Source organism: Furipterus horrens, unplaced genomic scaffold (genome assembly GCF_987537825.1).
Source record: "Furipterus horrens unplaced genomic scaffold, mFurHor1.1.pri manual_scaffold_6, whole genome shotgun sequence".
In the NCBI taxonomy this organism is placed as follows: Eukaryota; Metazoa; Chordata; class Mammalia; order Chiroptera; family Furipteridae; genus Furipterus; species Furipterus horrens.
In genome coordinates this window covers 137,174,849-137,193,199 of record NW_028327176.1, presented here as the reverse complement: position 1 = coordinate 137,193,199, position 18,351 = coordinate 137,174,849, and positions in this window count along the sequence as shown.

The following is an 18,351-nucleotide window of genomic DNA, read 5'->3' as shown; positions in this document are numbered from 1 at the left end:
TGATGGAGGCAGTGTCAACTGAAACCAAGGGGTTTCATAGAGACTGAAGATCCAGGTGGATCTAATTATCCTTTAGGTAGAACTGGAATGATTGTCCGTAAGCTATAGAATCCATACTTATCAGTGAGTACATGCAGATGGAATGAGAAACTTTAAACATAAGGGGAATATACCATGGGCAAATCACAGAATCAATTATATACTCATAGGAATGAAGGCCAACTTTGTTGGGTTTATTGAACATGGGAAGACAGACACATTATGAGGAATCAAAGCACATATGAAGAATAAAATTAAGAAAAAACAAAATCTGAGTAAAGTCATCTTATGAGTGATAGTTATAAGAAAAACTTGGAAAAAGAGACAGAATTTGAGTTGTCATGATTTTATTCGCGGTTCTGACTACTTCAAAGTAGTCCAGTTTCACAAGCAATATTTCTTGTCTTTCTTTCAAAATTTTTCCCCAGTGGGGCTGTATGGAACATATAAAGTCATAATTATGTAAATTAATATTAAAATTATGGCTATTTAAAGATGTTTGACTTTTAACACAATTGAGTGAGTATACTTCATATTATGACATTTCAAGTATCTACCCAGTTCCAAATGAAGAGCATAAATGATATTGAGAAAAGTATAGTTTTTTAAAGTTTCAAACATACAAAGAAATATACAATGTTAAAGATTAAATTAGAGCAAAGGAAAAATGATTTAACTATAGAAATGCATTACATATTGTTCATTTGATATTTCACTTAGTAACTTTCCCTGGAACAAGTTGTAGTGGGACAGTCTCAGTTGGCTAGACAGGTCGTCGTCAGCAGCCGTCCGTCTCGAGAGACGATGGTGTAGCTTCTTAAGAGTCTATCTGCACCGCCGAGAATGGCTGTGCAGTCCGACTCGGGAGTGACACGGTATCTGTCTCCTCCCGTGTTGTATCGACATCTTGCAATGACGCTGGAGTGTCCTCTCCAGTGAAGCTGAAGCTATGAAGCTACAGAGCCTGGGCAGGGTGATATGGAGGGTCTGCTGTTGCCCATGCAGCAGACCCCCCCTCTCTTCGCAGCTGAAGGATCCAAGGGAAAGACGGAGTCAATACAGCTTGGTTTCAGGTGCGCCGCAGGAGTTGCCGGTGTTGACTACAACGTCAAACCGCCTTAGGGACTCCGGCTCCAGATTTTCTGTTGGGGTTTACTCCCTTAGCCTTTCCCCTGAAGAGGTATGCCGCAAGGCAGCGGAGGTTTTTTGGAGTCAGAGTTTTCCTTCTCTGATGTGCCCTGACTGGAAGATCGAACCAGCGACACTTAGCTCGCAGGCCGACGCTCAATCCACTGAGCCAAACCAGCCAGGGCTGGCTAGACAGGTACACATAAGATAAACTTTAACAGATATAAAAATAAAGTGCCTCTTTGTTTAAAAGTGAATTTCAAACTCTTATCAAAACATTAGTAAACCAAAGGTAGCAATATAAAAGTAAACCACTAAACACCATGACCAAGTAGAAATTATCTAAGGAATACAAAATTAATTTAGCATCTAAACATGTAAGTTAGCATAATACATAATTGTGTTAGTTTCTTATTGCTATGTAAGGTAACATTTTAACAGGGAGCTGAGATTAGAACGTAGACATTTAAGAGGATTATTATTCAGCCCTCTGGTCCCAAAAGGAGCTCTCACACATGCAGAATACATTCACCATATCCTGAGGTCTCCAATACAGTATAACTTCAAGTCTAAAATTTCACCTAAGACTTACTGTTCACAAGTCCCAAATTTCATCATCTAAATCATCTAAAATAGTTGTGGATGAGATTCTGGGCATACGTCACCTGGTGCAAAATCCCTATTCATCTGTGCACCTATAATACTAAAAAACAGGTTAACTGCTCCCAAAATACAGTGCTGGGTCAGATAAAGGGAACAATTCTAGATATCCCCAATTAAAAAGGGAGAAGATGAAAAGACAAAAGGAGTTACCAGTCTCAAAATTCTCAATCCAATCAGGCACACTCCATTTGATTCAAGGGCTGTGAATATCCTCTGTGTAGCTTGGGATACACAGCAAGAAAAAACTGGGCCATGCCTTCCATACTCTGCTTGGGAGTCTTCCCTGCAAAATATTCAAGTTCATTGCTTAAAAGTTCTACACATAGCTTATAAGACACAATTCAGTTAAACTTTTCCTGCCATCATATAACAAGAATTTCTTTTCATCACGTTTCCGAAAATGTGTTCCTCATTTCCTTTTGAGCCCTCAGTAGAAGCACCTTTAACATTCATATTTCTGCCAACAGTCTGTTTATTACTATTTAAATATTTTATAAGAACATAGGTTTTTTTTTTTCTATCATGTTCCTCACTTTTTCCTGGGTTCTCACTAGCAGTACCTTAACACCCAGCAATCTAGGATTTTTCTAGCATGTTCATCATAATTCTTCCAGGATCTGCCCAACATTATATTTATATAATAGTCTAAAATGACTTCGAAATTCCAAAGCCACTTCAACATTTTTAGGTATTTGTTAGAGCAGCGTCCCATTTTTAGGTATAAAGATTTGCATTAATTTCTTACAGCTGCTTAATTCATTCAGAGGTTGCAGGGATTAGGATGTAGTCATCTGCACATATTTGCAGGTCATTATTCATTTTATCATATCTATTTAATAAAGTAAACAATCACATGGTGAAATTAATAAATAAAAAATAAAACTTGAAAGATTGCATAATTGGAAATAAGGCAAGAATATCTGCTCTCACCGCTTCTCCTTGACAGTGTTGTAGGAGTTCTGGCCAGTGCAATAAGGCAAAAACTTAAAAACAACAACAACAACAACCCTTTATATCATATAAAGATTATAAAGGAAGAACTATATAATGACAGATGATATAATCCTGTATATAGAAAAACACAAGAAAAACATACACACACACACACATGCACTGTTAGAACTAAAAAGTATGTTTAGTAAAGTTGCAAAATCAAGATAAATATATAAAATTAAACTGTTTTTTCAATATGTTAAAAATAAATAATCTGAAAATTCTATTCACAATGGCATAAGAAATAAAATTTAGAAATAATATTAACAAAAAATATGACCTACAACAAGGAAATTACAAAATGTTGCTTAGAGAATTAAAAGGAGTTCTAAATAAATGGAGTGAGATCTATACTGTTGTGTGCCATCTCTCTCACAGAAAACTCCTGCACCTCATGCTGGTTCCAACACCCTCCCCAATGTAGACAGCCATTGCTGCCCTCCCCCACACATAGCCATGCTCTCCCCTCCTCACTCGGATATAATCACCCACACTGCTTTGCTGTTTTCTTCTGAATGATAAAAACCTACCTTGATCAGCCCAATCTATTTGGTTGTAGACTAAATCATTAAGGAAGAAAGAAAAGAAGATATAGAAGAAGAGGAGAAGGGAAAGAGAAATAGAGGGAGGAAAATAGTTTATGCACCAGAAGGTATAATAACCCATGTGGGTTGTCCTAAGATGAAATGTTATATTTAATATCAAGCACCGAAGTTATAGAGCTTAAGGAAGACAGCGACAAAGTGGATGATGGCACTGGCATTGTTTAGCTGGGAAATGTATTAAGTGAAGATGTAACTGTCTTCAAATATTTGAAATAATATCATGTGGCTAGGAAGACAATTTAAGTTTTTTTTTATGTTGCAGAAAGGAAAATAAGTTTTGGTGATACTGCCTTAAAATTGAAAATGAAGATCACTAAAATGTTCCTTCCTGGAGTCTTTAGCCAGAGACCAGACAACCATCTTCATGTTGTTCAAATATTCCTTGTTTTCAGGTGGAAAATTAATGTAAATCTCCTCTAATATTAATTCTATAACTCATATGTTAACAATATATTAACTAGATCATTATAGACAAACCTTGGAATATTTGAATCTTGTATAGGGAACAAAGCTTCCTTAGTAGATGTCATATGTTGGCTCTGCAAATGTTGGATACTCCAATGACATTCATGAGTAGCTCCTGAATAATTTCCTCCACAGTCAACAAAGCTGTGGAATTGATAGCATCTAGTGATATTAAACTAAAGGTTAATTTATATGACCTACATGTATGTTTAGTCCATGTTGAAATATATAGTGTCCCCTAGTTGGGGATAAAAATTTAAATCAGTCCTTCATAATGGAGATGGAAGCAGGGAGGTGCAGAAATGTTGCCACAGGTTTTTCCTTTTCTTGACAAATGAAAACACACACCCAGTTATAAAAATTCCAAACACTATAATAATACTTGTATAATGTTGCAGCTTTAAAAACATATTTAAAATATATGAAAATTTCATGCACCTGCATTTTCATTCATTAACTTATAGGATTAATTAATCATGAAAGCAAATAGCATGATGCAGAATGAATGAATTCAATTTAGTAAGTCAGTCATAACTGAGAAGCCTGCATGTGCCATATTCACTAACATGTCCAGCCTTTTTATTAAAAAAAATCTTATTCTTGGATCTGAGCCTTGCTTTTTCTTTATAACATAGTTTGAATATATATAAAATAGCAGTCAAGTACACTTATATAAATCAGACAGACCTCATAGGTTTTCACCATATGCACTGAGAAAAAAACAGGTTTAGCAATTTATTCTGGCAAAGGATTAGCACTTGAACTGCTCTAGAGGAAACAAGCAATATTAAAGGTACTATATGACAAGCCACACTAAAATTTGAGTCATTAAATGAAATTTTTATTAAGTTTCATAATTTAAATTAGTCAGCAACCTGATTAGGTAGCATTAAAAAATGAGCTTTGAGCTGTTAATAAGCTTCCCCTTTGTTTCACAGCCTGCTGTTTTCCCGAGGCAAAAGGAAGAGGGAGCTGCATGAGCCACTGTTTGCAATGTATGAATACGTTGACAAATGGGGAGAAGGCGTGGATGTTGATGAAGGTTTGATTAGCAATTGGCAGTATGAGAACTTCTGAATTATTTTGCAAATTTGAAGAAAGTTTACACATGGAGCTGGTGAGCAGAATTATAAAAACAAAAATAGAACTATCTGAGGAGCAGACATTTTGTTTTCTTGCATGTAATTTGGGTAATTTTGCATCTCTTTATCTTTAATAAAAACTCAGGATAGGATCTTGATACAAGGCAAATGGAATTTACTCATATGGGGCTTGGCCACCATGCAAATGTCACTAGTGTTTCCCCAGGCCACATCATTCTGGAGTGACAGTAAGTAACAGAATGCAGATAATAAGTGAAAAGCTTCAGCAGACTGTGAGAGCACATGAGGTCACATTTATATTAATCCTCCAAATCTCTATATTGGGAGCCTCCACCTGTTTGGTTAGCAGAGGGAATTCCAGGCTATTCCAAGTATTCTTCTTCTCCAAATATTTGCAACACTCCAAATATTGCAGAGCATTTTGGAATGTCTCAACAGTGAATAACATCGGTGAACTGGCAAAAAATGGAAGAAAACTATTGTTTAATAATAAGACTAGAGGTAGTGTGGTTTCTTGCCACGTTCACTAACATCACCAAGGACATGGTTTCTTTTCATTTTGCACCCTGCCATTAGCAGAGAGCTTCCTTGGTGTACTAGTTTCCTAGGGCTGCATAACATAGTACTGCAGACTAGGTGGTTTCTAAAGAAAATGTATCCTCTTACTGTTTTGGAGGTTAAAAGTCCAAAATCAAGGTGTCAGTAGGGCCATGCCCCTTCCAGGGAAGAATTATTCCTTGCCTCTTTCTATTGCACTGTCAGAAATCCTTGATGTTCTCTGGCTTGCAGCTTTGAGACTTCAATCTTGGTCTTTCATCATATAGTGTGCCCGTTCTGTGTCTCTGTGTCTGCATTTCCCTCTTATGATGACAGCAGTTACGGGATTACTCCCCATTGTCATCAAATATGACCTCGTGTTAATGTGATTGCATCTCAAAGACCTTGTTTCCAGAAAGTTCACATTCACAGGTGAACTTGGGTGATCAAGGTTTTTTGGGGGATGGGTAAGCATTGTTTAACCCAGGACCCTGGTTCTTCCTCCAGCTCCCTCATATCTGCAAAACGGCTTTTGCTGCAGATGTCACCTTTTCAACATAACTAGCTAGAGTCATGAAAATAACTGCCTTCATTTGTTTTCTCATTTTCAGAATAAGAAAGCCTATCCCAACAGTTGCACCAAGCAGACATATCTCCATGTCTCACTCACAAGAAATGGTTGCTCTTTCCATACCATTAATTAGCAGGAGAAAAACAATTTCTGTGACTGATATACACTGCATGTTTCCATTCCCAGATTCTGAAGGGATTAGTCTTCATGACTACCCATTTTTGAACAGAATGTATGTTTTTCCAAAAAAGATAAAAAGGATGTGTGACAAAGGACAAGTTGGAAATGCCTAAATTGTCAGTAAAAAGAGCCGGCTATATCTGGGCTTTTTTACATGTGGGAGAGACTCAGTCCTGGGGATTCTTGTCATAAAATCAGCTACATATTTTAAGTTTAAATACTATAATACTAATACTTTATTATTCCCAAGAAATGAATAGATTATATAAAATCCTCACACTGACTGTCTCAATTGTTTCAAGCAGTGGAACCCCCAGAGGGCAGTCCAGAGAACACACCCCATGAATATACCTGCTCCTACCACGGCCACTAATGAAAAACAAAGATACAAAATGTTGCTAGTTTTTGACTTTATTCTGTAATCATTTTACAGACTGAGACTGACCAATTTCAGTTAATCATTCCCATAGGCTTTAATATAGCGTTATTTATGGAAAGGATGGTATTATACACTAAATCCCCCATCCCCAAGTTCACATGATGAATTCCTAACCCCGATACCTCATAATAAAATTATTTTTTTATGCATAAGGCCTTTAAAGAAGTAATCTGAGGTCATATGGGTAAATTCTAATCCAATGACTGGTACCTCTTAAGAAGAGATGGGGACAAGAGATGCACCATGCGAGAGACCATGTGAGGACACTGTGAGGAGACAGCCATGGCCAGCCAGGGAGAGAAGCCCCTGTAAAATCTGAACACTTTGACACCTTCGTTTTGGACTTCTACCCTCTGGAACAGCAGGAAATTAAATTTCTGGTGTTGACGTGACCTGGGCTGTAGTATCTTTTTATGGCAGTTAAAGAAGACTAATACAGATAGTTCCAGGGCTGGGTGACTGAGGGTTCCTGCCTTTTGTGTGCCATTGAACATTAAGGCATGACTCGCTGGAAGGTCATCTACAATATACAGTTTTCAGATTTTTCGTGAATCTTTTCTTTTAACACACATACACTCTCTCTCTCTCTCTCTCTCTCTCTCTCTCTCTCTCTCTCTCTCTCTCTCTCTCTCGCTCTCTTTCAGTTACAAGCCCTGGCACCAGAAAGGGTGATTCAGAACACATTCCCAATATGTCTTGCAGTCTTGCATTACTTACATAAATGGCAGTCCCCCTTCCATTTTCCTCATAGTTGGTTTAATGGCTCTTTATTGCTGGGATTGGGATTGCCAGGCTATTTTCCATCACGGATACATTGCTGATCAGTGCTCACCGACCAATAGCTGTGTTGGCAGCAGGCATCTTAGTGGCAGGACACATAGTTGTTAAATGCAGAGGATCCGGAGTCACGTTTCCTGGGTTTGAATCTCTGTTCTTCTATGTATCACTTTAGGTGGGTTACTGCAGACTGCTTTGTCTCCACTCCAGCAGGTATAATATGAGGATAATCAGGGGGCCTAACTCATGGGCTTATTAGGATTAAATGAGGTAATATGTATATCAAATGTGTTTTGTAAATAGGAGTTAGAAACAAGTCTAAATGCCCTTGCTGGGTTGAAGCTCCTGTGCACTGTAGAGTGAAAGCAATAGACTAGAAGGAAGAATGACCTTGTCTGTCCCTTCTGTACCTTGATCTCAAAGCAGCACTGCCCATGCCCTGAGCTTTCAAGATTTTCTCTCTCATTATTTTCTTCCACATATCTCTCAATCTCTATTTCTCTTTCTTTCTTTAGCTCAAAATCAGTCCCTAGCACCTTGGGGCTAAAAGACGCCTATTAGAAAAGCCTGTTAATTTAGATTTTCAACTGATTCAAAAGGGAGTGAACTGGCCACTCACAAAGAACAATGAGCAACACACTGACCCAGATTTGCACTGAGAAAACAGACCTGTTCCCTGTCATCATGGGGCTTCCAATCAAATCAAGCAGATACTAGAGACAATTACAGAATTTTCAAATGTGATGACACTCAAGGAACTATGAAGTGTGTGGATGTACAGGGGAAGAATAAGCTACCCCTCATCTGTTATGGGAAGGGAGAGTAGTACAAACAGTGGCAAAGTATGAGTGAAGGTCTTGAAGCAATACAGGAGCAGGTACATCTGAGAGATGAAACATGACCAGTAGAAAAGTTAGTATACTTTCAAACAGTTGCCGTGAAGATTGAATTAAATCACAAAATGCACTTGGCTTAGTGTTTCATGTACAATTAAATAGCACTCAACAATGTGTTGTCCTTATTTATATTTATATTCACATAAACTTATGAGGTGAATACTAACATTCCCATTTTAAAGATCAGGAAATGAAGTATAGAGAGGTTACCTTATTTGTCCAGTCAGAAACATAATAAGATTTGGAGCTAGAATTTATTCCTATGTTATTGTTGATCTAAATGCAGACTCCATACACCAAACTCCTTTTTTTTCTTTTGCTTACAAATACTTCAGATCTATTTGTCAGTGAAATATTTTTTTTTTAATTTCAAGTTTTCCTTGAAAAGAGCCGAATGACTACATATTCAGGCCATTCAGAAAATGTTATACTCTATGATGTTGCCTTTGGGAAGTTATACTAAATAGGTAACAATTTTTTTTAAATATGCATTCCATTAGCTAGGCTGATAGTATGTAAAAATCCATGTATTTTTTAGCAAAATGTACTACTTTTATTACCTTAAAAGTCAGCAATAGTGTCTGATTTCATTGGTTTAAAAAGTATCTTAGACTTGAAATGGAAGAATCAGCACTTGAAACAAAGAGAGAAATGAGTTACATCTTCGGAATATTCATTTCAAGGCTCACCGAGGGAGCTCATGAAGGGTTCCTTATGTCTTAGGCATTTTCATTCACACTGAGTGGATCTCAGCACTGCATTGTCATTTGCAAGGTGCTTGTTTGATTTATCTGGAGATGAAAAATGAGAGCAACTTCATCCTTTAAGTGGTATTGCTCTTCCTCTCTGGCTCCTCTCTTTTCAGTCTCTGCTAAGGTACCTGAGTGCTATAACAAAGTGAATTCAAATGACTAATTTGAGACCTGACATGCACACAAAGTATTATTTTCACATTTTATTAAACCAATCATCCTAAAGGATTTACTCTTTCATATGCTCTTAGTCAGCTTTGATTTGTTTTACTCTTAATGCATCTTGATAATTTAGCTCAAAGAATTTTTAAATGTCAACCTGGATTTTTCTGTATAGTTGTTTTAAAATGAATTTTAATTAATTAATTAATACAAGTATTTGATGATTTCACACTTACAAAAATACAATAATGAGACTAATCAGACAAGTCATAAGAGTAATCTATGTTTATATATATATATATATATATATATGTATGTATATATACACACACAAAAAAAATACACATAGTGTGTTTTTTCTGACTAATTGTTAAACTCTGACTACAGAGAAAGAAAAAATAATGCATTAGGTTTCAATGTATTTCTCTTCTATGGTTAGGAATATCATATTAGTTCACATAAAATTTTCTTAAGCTATATCATAGAAATTGTATTACAATTTTTTAGAGAGCTTTAAAGATTTTGGAAAGGGGACAAACTGAGAGGAAGTGTTAGTATTTTATGGGATCAAAAATGTGTCATCATCATTCTTAATTCCTCAATTGATTTGAAAGCTTTGAAAGACTGAAGGTAGTCAGTCAAGGAAGTCTGCCCATCACCTTCATAGTGATAGAGGCTAGATTGTATGGCATAATTCAGTCTGTTAAGCAAATGGGCTTGCCCAAAATGTAGTCCTGAAGGAATATTCCTATCCAGGTTTGGGCAGAACTGGAAAACCAATGGCCTTCCTTAAGAACACTGCTTCCATAAAACTTACTGCTCTAAGCAGCAAGAAAACTGTGTTTACACCAGGTATATTCCAAGAACAAAAACAAGAGAGAAGAGTCTATACTGAGAAAACATAATTTCTTCTTTTAAACTGGCCATTCCTTGAAGATGAAAGATAAAGGAAGCAAAACTGGGACAAAAGAATTACTCAGGTGGTTGTTTCTCCACCTGAAAATACAAGGAAAAGCAAATTATAGTGCCTCTTCATAAGAAGTCTGGGTAAGGATTGGAGAGCAGATTGTCATGATCTGTGTCTGTCAGTAGATAGACATTTGTCCTCAGTTAAAATTAAGAATATTCTGAATAGAGACCTCTTCAACTTAGAGGTCTGCTGAAAAAAAAAAAAAAAAAAGAAGACTCAACTGATAGGAAAACCTGATGAGTCATTGTTAAATTTCACACTCTAGAAAGAATTACAAGTTCTTTATTGCTCAACCTGCCATTTCTTGGTCACTAACAGGTGTCCATCCCACTCTTACCAGTGGAATTAGAGTTCCATAATTGCCTCTAGCTGTCTCCATCCAGACCTGTGGAAATCTTTTCATGCAACAAAAAATGTCCTCCAAATTTTCTGCTGAGCATTGACTCCACATTCTTTAGGCTACAAGTGTTTGCTTTGTCTAGAATCTATAAAGCAGGAGATAGGTATACTGATACTCATAAATTTAAAATCATGTTACATGTTTTATACAAATTTCAGAAAACTGTTGGCTAGAAAAATGATACTACATGGGTCAACTTCCAAATACATTCTGCCCAGAGTGAATATCATATAAAATAATCAAACACATATGACAGAATCAATAATTCTATTTCTCATTTTAGGACACTCATATTGTAATCACCTCAAAGATTTATATCTTCTAATATATGTGTCTTTAGTCTCAGATTAACCACATTCTGGCTGAAAAAATAAAATTAGCTAAAGTGGTAAATGTTTAATATGTGCCCATATGAACAGGGATTCAGTATTAGCAAAGTAATTTAACTAGAGTTCTAATAATGCTATTTCTCAATAGTAATTCCAAAGAAATTTTGTCCAAAAACAAGAACAAACTGTTTATATTGTTATTTTGATTTGCTAGTATTTAAAACACCTTCCAACATGAAAGAGAATCATACAAACTTGGTATGTGTGTGTATGTATGTGTGTGTGTTTGTACAGAATGACATGTTTTAACACAGTGCTTTATGTATTAACTATTAACTGAAGGGCATATTCTTTCTATCTTTCCACCCTCTTTGCTTTGTGTACAATATTACTTACCTCTCCCACCTTCTAGTGCCCCAGCACATACATATCTCACTGGAAATGACGACTATAAATGTTCTTGTCTAACAATTTTACTGAGCCTTTATAAGTGGTAGCTGATTATTTCCACTATGAAGCTCTCTACATAACTGGTTGCATGTCATGCAACTCTGAGTGTGGAATTGTGGAAAACACCAAGGATGAGCCATTAAAGAGGTAATGAACTGTGGTACAGGATCACCACCATCCCCCATGAAGTCCTGAGGGTATGGCCCAGTGTCACCAAGATAAGGTTAAAATTCTTTGGGTTTTCATAACTGTGAGTAGAGTCTCATGGGGGTTGGAAGAAAACATACAACTTAGAGGAGAGCCCTTCAAGTGAAAAATGCAAAAAACAATGTAGGGCAACTCCCCTTTCACATATAAACTAGGAAAAAATAACACTTTGAAGAGTAGGAAAAACCAGCACTTAGCTATATAAATATTATGATACAATATGTAACATACATGACATAATAATCCAATTAGTATCTCTTTAGCGTGCACAGCAGTTTGGAATAGTTTGGCAAATGCAATTGGCAGAGCCTATTGATACAAAGAGAATAAAACAGGGAAAAGGCCCAATCTATTAATCATTGTGTAAAATTGTCTGAAACCGAAGCAGAACCATGTCATCAGAAGTCAGCAACATCCTGGCCCTACTGAATTGAAACAAAGAATGTCAAAAAGACTAAAATATGTTATTACTTCCACAGAAAAAATTTCTTTGGGAAATTTGAACTAGGAGAAAAGTGTTCCCATGGAGAGTGTGACCATAGGTCCCTCTCTGCACACAGTAATCCCGGATTTCCTATGTTTTCCAGTGTCATCAATATCAGAACCACTTCCACTCTCAGTTGAGCTTGGGTTTGAATGGCAAATTGACAAATGGTATGTCAACTTAAACCTATACCTGTGATGAGCCTAGAAATTGCCTTAATGCCCTGAATAATTATCAGGGTCCAAGGTTGCAGGTTTGACCACTGCTTCCCATAAAGATGGGACCTTATTTGATCCAAGAGACAATCTCCCTTCAGTAAGTCAATAGTCTGTCTCCCACTGTGTACATCTGTCGGAAGTTCAAGATTGATTCTTGAACTTGCCCTCATGGAACAGAGAAGTTGTCTCGCCCTAGCCACATTTGAGCTTTAAAGGCATAAATCCATGTTCAGAATTCAATTTGGCAGCAGTGACTAGGTAACTTGAAAAAGTGTATGTCAAATTTAGATTTGCTTTTGACAGTCAGGGTCTGGAAAACCAGAATATTTTCATTTGAAAACCACTGGGTCTGAGTTAAGGTGAGAATAGTAGGGGTATTTATTCTTTCACTTATTTGCTTGTTCATGAAATAAATACTTACTTATGTAATACTACCATACACTGGGTTATGCTGATCCTCAAATTTAGCATTGTCAGCACAAACAGTTTTTGACCTTACCATAATCCTGATTCCTCACTGGGAAATTTAAGGATTTTGTTGGAGGAAAGAGTAGGGAAGTGCCTTTCTAGAAACTATGTAGCTTGGAACTTTAAACAGAAAATATTTGGGTATATCATCATGTTTTTGAGGTGTGGGTTATACAAATTCTCTCTCTCCAGAGAGAGAAACTAAAATAAGAAAAGAAGGTTTGAGAGAAACTGCACAAGTGTTTCTAGTGAAATTATAAAGAAGGTACAAGATATTTTATTACCATTGTATTTGAGTACTAGTATCTTGAAATGCAAAAATATAAAGAAAAAAATCACTAAATTTGTGCTTTTGGTTTTCATGTAAATACTATTTCAATTTTTCCACTGATGAAACAGAATCAACCTTCCTACTAGAGAGCATTTTATTAGAAAATGCTTTGAATATGGACTCAGTGAATGGTTGTTACACACAGACAATAAACAAAACCTGGCATTCACAGAAGCATGTGGGATTCTGAAAACCCTTTTCTGAGCCTATATTCCTAATAGTGCCCATTATCTACAGCATGTTTGACTTCACATGCATCAGCATATTCAATTTACAAGCCCCCTTTGTAAACACACAAACTCCACTTTGCAAACTTTCAACCCACATTTTTATTTGTGCATCAAACACATCAAAGAACAAAAGATCTGTGGGAAAATTATGCACCACCACGTAACTCCCTTAGTCAATGCATAGAGCCTGAAGGAGGTCTGAAGAAGTCTCCTTAGAGTCTTTTATCCAAAGCTTTGCTCCTAAAATGAGTTATACCTCCCACTTCCTCTTCATCTTTTATTGTCATCTACTTTGGGGTTCATCTCCTTATTTGTCCTTTTCTAAATTCTGACAAAGCAACATCAGAAAGATGGGACAATATAAATAATTACAATAAAGGAAATAATGAAAAGTATTCTGCTGTTATTGATTTATATAGTTAATCTGTCCACATTAATAAATCTCCTGAAATGTAGTCAATCTGTCCATATGTAATATAAGGACGAAATGTGGCTAGGAAACAAACTAACATGAAAATATAAGCTTAAAGCAATTAGAACTGATGGTAAGGGCTAATGAGAAAATTGATCTGTTTGCATGGTAAGAAAAGTGGAAATAATTTCTTGCACATTATGCAAATCAAGCCTTCATAATTAGACTTGACACAAATACAGGTATAACATCATTTCATGGGACATTAGGGTGTACTTCAAAGTATGTAATTTAATTTGGAAATATAAATTCTGTTAAGAAATAAAATCACCAATATAATAAGATGACAAAAATTTTTATAATAAAAAAGAGAAAATTATTAACACTGTTTCTAATTTAAATATTTAAGGTAGCCTGAGAGAACAAAATGGAGAAATAATACCGAAATCTAATTGTATTGCTGCAATTGAGTAAAACGTGAACAGTAAACAAGCAGAATACAGAATATAAGGTAAGTAGTACTTTTTCATTTTATCCCAAATTAGTTCTGTTATTGTCTATTCACTGAGCATTAATTTACTATTAAACAGTGAACCAAACAATAAACTAGTGACTTCCAAACAATTTTAAAATTTAACTTACTTGTATATTTATTATTCTGCAGTTTTATATACCATTTAAAAATACATGAACAAGTCAAAGACATACTATGTTTTGTAAAATGATGACTTCAAGTAGAGCATTAAAGCTGGACCAAAGTGAACATGTAAATTTATTTTATTCTGTACTTATTTGCAAGGAATAGAAATAATGTGGTTTGGTTTGATTTACATCACATTTAGAATGCTCAGAAGAACAGTTTGTTTAGTGTTTTCTTAGATGCTTTCACTGAATGTGTCTGCCAGTTATCAATTTATTGCTTCTCAGATGCACATTCATATTTCATTATCTGATTCAAAAAATGAACTGGGTTTTCAACATATCCTTGTTACCGTGAACATGATGTTAAACTTCGTCAGTAGAGGGCGCTGGAGGGGCATTGCAGGAAGAAAAAGAGGACGTTATCTTTCTGGTTCCAAAGTACAACTTTTGCTTTTCTGCTTCTGCTGGATAGAACTTCAGCCTGTGGTGGTGGGGGTGGGGTACATTCTCTCCAACTGCAAGCCCAGACTGAGCAGTCCATCAGTGACCCTACACCCATGGATCACCTGATTTGGGCTCTGCACAAGCCAAAACTCATACCTGTGTCTCCTAGACTCTAATTGCATACCCACACTCGAGCCTCAGCTTGATTGAGTCTCATAGGTTGTTTCCCTGGATCAACTCATTGCAGAACGTGAACTCCAAGTCTCCTACAGGTCTACTATGTGTCTGCCCACCAACCCTGTCTTATCTGAGCTCTGGAAAGTTATCTCTTGTTTGCCCCTTGACTATGGACCAGATCTACTCACAGCCACCCAGCAAAATTCTCTGCCACTTACTGGAATGCAACTATATCTTCTTCAATGAGGTAGGCACCCCAGCCTTGAGGACAGTGGTTCCCTTCCAAATTTTTCTTTCTTAGGTACTCTTTCTAGGGTATACTTCAGAGTTTTTCTACATTTTTATAATAACCAAGGGTGTTGAGGGTCTCCAAAACAATCTCCAGTTTCCATGACTCACTAGAAGAATTTACTGTAATCAACATATAGTTGTACTTATGGTTCTGATTTATTACAGGAAAAGGATGCACAGAAAAATTAGCAAAGGGAAAGGGTGCATGAAACCAGTCATGACGTTACAAGCATCTTGACCAATTTGAGTCATTTAATCCCTTCAACATCAAATAGTGACAATGCATGTGGAGTGTTTTCTACCAGGGAGCAATCTCACTAGAAACTTGGAAGCTGGGAATCTCTTCCATGTCTCATCACAGAGGCACTTCTGCCTGCTGCATGCCCAAATTCCAGAGTCTGGGAAGAAAGGCAGGTTTTCTACATAAAATAAATTGTTTGCATAACAGTTGAAGTAGGCCCAGTGAAACATCCTTACCAGGAAATAGTGAAACTCTTCTGAAATCAAAGTTCCCGGATTCTAGTGAAAGATCAAGCCTACAAGCAGGCCTTTCTAAGGATAATAGTTTCAGACCTGTTAATTGTTTCTGTGTTCCTAGCATAGCTTAATATTTTTATGTTAAATTTCCTTTGTTGAAATGGCTGTGTGATTTATGTCTCTTAATTGCACTTAGACTGACATGGTATGTACATTTCTTTTTGGGATATATTAGACTTTTTCAATGTTACACTAATTTCTAACCTCTTCAGAATATATTAAGAAAATTACTGCTGCAGAATACTATTATCAGAACTTAGACTCAGGACATCAAACAACAATTTAATTTAGACAATCTAGAAAAAGAAAAAAAAATCCAGACAGCTGGTATCTAGGTTTGTCTATACCCAAAAGTCATTTTAAACTAGAGCAAGTAAAAAAAGGAAAAGTGTGAAGTCTGTAAAAACATGTTCTTGTTTTTATGTAAGAAACTTTTTCTTGCAACTATTTTGCTATATTTTGAATATTCAAATTATTTTTAAATATTCATTAAGGAAAAGGATTGGCTACTTTAAAATTCTATGAGCTAAAAAGTGGGAAATGGGAAAAATGCTAAAACGGAAGATAACAGAAGCAAAATATATTTTACACATGTCCTAAGAAGCAGGTGGGGAATTGAAAACAGAGCGATCCTGCAGGAAACTTACTCTGAGTGCTTTCCGATAAGGCAAAACCTCCCTTGAACTGGGGCAGGACCCACGCTTGCCTTGGAGTTACTTATTTAGCTCCTGCAATGACTAAAAATAAAAATTGAGTTGAAAGGGGCCATTTTTTTGGTTTGTGGATATCAGCTTTCTTGAATTCTTGGAAAGAAAAACAAAAGAATCTCTGAGTAAAGGCTTTCTGCTAAGTACCTATGAAAAGCTATTATTCCTAACACAATAGGATGGAGAGCAACTAGTACATGCAGGTTGTACTAGTGTACCTGTGTTGCAGATAGAGGCCTCCTGCGATCAGAATTCCTTGAGAAAGTAGGTTATGTTCGGACTTTGCTGGCAGAGAATGAAATAATTTCAGGGGGTAAATATATACACTTAAAAGCCAGTCAGCGTAACTCTATAATTTTACAGATAGAAAACTGAACACAGGAGAGTAAATATATGCCGAAGAAGCTAGCTAGTTTGAGTCACTTGCTGATTAGTAGCAAGCTGGTAGGAACAGAGTTAGTAGCTCTAATACACACACATTTAATGTTCTCACCATAGAGCTCTGATTATTCAAAGAGGACTTACAGATGTGACTCCTAACACAGGAGAGCTGAGTAAGACTGCACAGTGGTAGGAATGTGAGATCTAATTTATACCTTAAATGCTTGCACCAGTACTCTGGACTAACATTCAGCAAGTGTTAGTATTTGTATTTTATCCCACAATATTTTACATTATCTGACAGTCTATATCATAGCAATCTTTGTTATCTTATAGTAATTTATTTATGATTTAAAGGTTTAGCTCAGGCGCTGGCTGGTGTGGCTCAGTGTATTGAGTGCTGGCCTGTGAACAAAAGGATCATCAGTTTGATTCCCAGTCAGGGCACATGCCTGGGTTGTGAGCCAGGTTTCCAGCTGGGGGTGTGTGAGAGGCAATCACACATTGATGTTTCTCTCCTTCTCGTTTTCCCTCCTTTACCCTCTCTAAAAAATAAATAAATAAAATCTTAAAAAAAATAAGAGTTTAGCTCAGCTGTAAAATTGCAGATGTGATGCACATGGTCTTAAGGTATTACAGTTTTCTTTTCTGGGTTGTTCTGTACCCTTGTTTAGCATTTAGTGACATGTGTCCTCTAATGAAGACTGTTTTTCCCAACATCTTTACTTATCTTGACCATCTTTGTAAATGGGGAATTGGGCTATTATTCACATTTTCAGCCAAATCAGAATCAAGGAAATATACCCTTATAATTAGGCATATATATTTCCATGCAACTTTCTCATATTTGATCTAGCTTTTCCCCATGAGAAGGGGGAGAAACATACAAGCAAACAAACCAAAACAACCAAACAATCCTTCAAGTGCATAAAAGAGATTTTATGATTATGACAGGGCTTCTCATCTCTGGACTAAACTTTTTCATTTCACTCAACCTTCTTTTCATGGTATTATTTGTATATTCTACTTCTTCTAGACTTCCTCCTTATAGGACTAGAATATTTTCAATGTTCGCTCCAAAATGAGAACTCAACAACGGAGATCAGTACATTTTAACAATGCAGAATACAATAGCATGTTTCCTGTTTTGACTAGTATACTAATATTAATAATTTAATAAATTATTTTATGTTTTAAACAATGTTTTCACAGCAAATGAAATTCTTGATATATATGTTCAGGCAAACAGCTATAGAACCAGAGTCCTTTTTTTACTGAACTTGTGCAGTTAATTTTGTGGACATGCATGAGGTTCTTAACTGTTATTTCTATATATTGTACTTCCCAAATTTTGATGCTTCTA